Source organism: Rattus norvegicus, chromosome 5 (assembly GCF_036323735.1).
Source record: "Rattus norvegicus strain BN/NHsdMcwi chromosome 5, GRCr8, whole genome shotgun sequence".
Lineage (NCBI taxonomy): Eukaryota > Metazoa > Chordata > Mammalia > Rodentia > Muridae > Rattus > Rattus norvegicus.
Genome location: NC_086023.1, coordinates 157188674 through 157192798, shown reverse-complemented (window position 1 = coordinate 157192798; position 4125 = coordinate 157188674).

The window sequence follows — 4125 nt, the reverse complement described above, 5'->3', positions numbered from 1 at the left end:
GGCTTCACTATGGAGCAGGTCAGTCCACACCGAGGCATTTGCACAGACATTTACATAGTGACAATTCTGCCCGGGGATGGGCGGACATCCCTAAGGGCTCCGGGCAAGGGACAGAGACTGGAGCAGGATATATTTGTGAGCCCAGGGGGGCCCACATGGCACAGGAGAACAATGCGTCTTTACGACATGGCTGCACCCGGCCTTCTGCCTGAGCTCATACCTGTGTGGCCACTGACTGTGAAGGTGACAGTCAGCCGTGGTGGACATGCAAAGTGCATAAGGAAGGCAGAGGAGATAGCCGTGGGCACAGTGAGCCCAACCTCGTCCATTGGTTGGCATACAAGAGAAGGAATACCAGCAGGCATGCAGCCCAGAGCTGCCCCCACCCACCCAATGGATAGAGAAGACTGGGATATCCCAATCTCCTTTCCCAACCATCATCCTCACGGTGCCCTTGTGACCCCTATTCCCTATCTCTTCAGTCTGGTCTCCCCACCTACCCTCCTCCTGCACACACTGGGCGCTGAGCTGGCTTAGGGTGCAGGGTGTGGACTTCTTCACTGCAGAGCCTGTTGTTCAAACACTGGGTAGAGTACTGGGGAGATCTGCACTGGTTCCCCACGGGCTCAGTCTCCACTTCAGCCTCATGGGATGTTAAGACATCTCCAGACTGGTTGGCATGGTGATGTAAGGTTGGCATTCCAGCACTCCGGAGGTGGAGCCTTGGCTGTACAGGGTGCTGGTTCATTTTCGTCCACTTGACATTGTCATCTGGGAAGGGGGGGCCCCCCTCAGATGTAGAATTGTCTCCATCAGACTGACCTATGGGTAGATCTCTAGGGCACTTTTCTTGATCAATATGGGGGGGGGGCTTGGCTTACTGTAGGAGGTGCAAACAAAGCCAGCCACGGATAGCAAGCCAATAAGCAGCAGTCCTCCACAGCCTCCAGGCCGCTGCCCTAACTCCCCTCCAAGATGCACGATAACCTATAAGCTGCAAAGAGTCATTGCATTTGCTCAGTGTTTTATCACAGCGACTGGAAGGAAACTAGGGGAAAGGGCCAGCCTTGGCTACCTGAGACCCTGTCTCAAAAGAGAGAGAGAGAGAGAGAGAGAGAGAGAGAGAGAGAGAGAGAGAGGAGAGAGAGAGAGAGAGAGAGAGAGAGAGATCTAAAAAGGTAATGAGCAAGGCATTAAGGTTTCTGCAGACTCTCGAGGTGCTTTCTAGATGAGAGCCCACTCCTCCCCACTCCTCAGCAAACTGCTGTCCCAAAAGCCTCAGTGTCTCTCATCTGTGAGAAGCAGATACAACAGCCCCCGCTGCCATTACAGCAGGCTGCCGTGGAACTGAGATCATACTGTGGCTTCGGGATCATGGGGCCCATACACGGGTCCCCATCCCCACTGGATGTGCAGCCTCCAAGACTGAATGATTTTTTTTTTTTATTGAAGCTGGATGACCCTTAGTCACCAAGTGTCCCACTCTGAGGCTGACACCCCAGGACTCTGCTGCTTCATGTTTCATCTGGTCCCCAGCCACTGAGAAGTGACAGGCTTGAGGGTGGAGGCTCAGGGATCGAGACTCCACCATCGGTCAGCCTGTACAAGACGCGGTAGCTGTGTCCTCTGGTTCAGCATCCAGGGGTGTAAACTGAAGCTCAAGACATCATCTCCTGCAACACTGGTACCCGGGCAGCCACCTGTCCTTCGGGGTTCTCATCAGGGAAATGGGTGGGACAGGGCACACTTTTACGAGCCGCTATGAAGGGTGAAATCAGATTTGTGGTACATTTATTGTGTGCATGTGTGCATGTGTGCATGTGTGCATGTGTGCATTCACATGGTGGTCGGGAGCTGCTGCACAAACGGGTTCTTGCCATCTACCCTGTGCATTGAGGGGGATCAAACTCAGGTCATTAGGCTTAGTGGCAAATGCCTTTACCCCAAGTCACCTTGCCAGCCAAGTTAAATTCTCTAAAGCCTTTAGACCAGTGCCCAACACACAGCCTGTGCTCCAGGCCAGCCTGGCCTAGAATCTAACCATGCTGGGCTGATGCCTGAACCAAGGACATGAAGACAAGGCTGGGTAGGAGCAGGTGTAAACCCTGTCATCTCCTCTGCCCCATCCCGCTGAGGCTCCCAGTTGCCCGGTGTCCAGGAGGCAGCAGCTGGTCCCTCATTTCCCTAGACCACATGCTTGAGTGACAGTGTATGAGGTAGCGGGCCGCGGCGACGTCCGGCCACAGTCAAATGGTTCCTGTTTGGACTCAGGGCTGCGGCTGGGTCTCTGGTACACCGCAGGGAAATGAAGGGGCTCTGCGGGTGACCGTGCACACACGGGGACTGACACTGAGGACCATCCAAAGCAGCCTCAGGGATCCCATCCAGGAATCATGTCCTTGAGAGCCGACGGCAGCCTCAAGCCTAAGGGAACAAGGTGGTGGCTTTGAGTCCCCTCCTCCCCCAGTTGGAAGGGTCATTTGTGGCAGTGATATAGGAACCCAGAAGCCAGTGACCTTATGGAGCAGACTGCCCAGAATGCAGGCTACAGGCCGAGACTCGGGTTCAGATCTGCCTCCCCCTAGGCTCACCACCACCCCTGACCTCCGCCAGTCCTGCCACAGAAACCAAATACTGTCCTGGTATGATCAGCTGTAGAGAAGTGCTTCCGGAAGTGCATGGGGTGTGGCTCAGTGGCACAGTGCTCACCTGTCACGGTCCACACTACCCTCTGAGCTTCGCCATGTCACCCAAGGATGACAAGAAGAAAGATGCCGGAAAGTGGGCCAAAAGGACAAAAACCCAGTAAATAAATCTGGTGGCAAGGCCAAAAAGAAGTGGTCCAAAGACAAAGTTAGAGACAAGCTGAGCAATCTCGTCCTGTTTGACAAAGCTACTTATGATAAACTCGGTAAGGAAGTCCCCTACTATAGCTTATTACCTCAGCTGTGGTCTCCGAGAGACTGGAGATTCGAGGTTCCGTGGCCAGGGCGGCCCTTCAGGAGCTACTTAGTGAAGAACTCATCAAGCTGGTTCCAAAGCACAGAGCCCAAGGAATTGACACCAGAAAACACAAAGGGTGGAGACGCCCCAGCTACTGGTAAAGAGGCATGAACAGATTCAATCATTTGGGAAAATAAAACTTTGTTTAGGGTCCATCTTCAGTGCTGTAAAAGCTGCTCGGTATCCCTGTGAGAGATTGGCACCATTCGTCCAAAAACAGAGCTAAAGATGCCATCCTTCCCTTCTGTGAGGCATGGCCAGCGCACCCGTGTTACCGCTGTCTACAAAGGAGTGACTGTGGCCAATGAGCTTGAGGGCTTTGTTTATAGGCATGGCCCCTCACTGCCTCCTTCTGTAGGAACCAGTTCCAAGGGCCACTTGAATGGGTCTCCCCAAGGTGGACACAGGAGTACAGTAGGGAGGTCTGGATTCGAATCCCAGCATCCCTGCTCTCCTGGGAAGTGCTGTGTCGGCTCTGCCCCAGATTCCTCATCTATACAAAGCGGGTGAGGCTGTTCCTACTGGTGGGGCTAAGAGTAAGGAGACAGAGTCCTTGACGTGTGTGTTAGCCAAGGCTCTCCAGGGGACACAGAATCCATGTGTAGGATGGGGAGGTAGGTTTGAAGAGAAGGACAGTGGGAAGATGAATGGGGCAGGCCAGGAAATCAGGGAGCCTCTGCTGCAAATTCCCCGACTGGGCGAGCTCATCCACTGTTCTATTTAAACATTCAATAGATAAGGCCCAGTCACAGTACAAAATGCCTGCTGTGCTTCTTAAAGTCAGACCTGGAGACACAGGCCGGTAAATCCAGCAACTCGGACGGCCGAGCCACCAGGTTCAAGGGTAACCTGGGCTACATAGTAAGACCATGTCTCAAAACAAGCATGCTGGCGCTAGAAAGATGGCCCACCCGATAGAGCGCTCACTGCTTTATCAGGCAACTAGAATTTAAAGGTAAGCACCCACACTGCACACAGCTCATAAACGCCTGTAACACCAGCCCTGACTATTCCAATCCACCCGTTCTGACCCGTTCTGGCCTCTGTGGGCACCTGCACAAACATGCACGAACATGCAAAAAAAAAAAAAAAAAAAAAACACACACACACACACACAGGAGA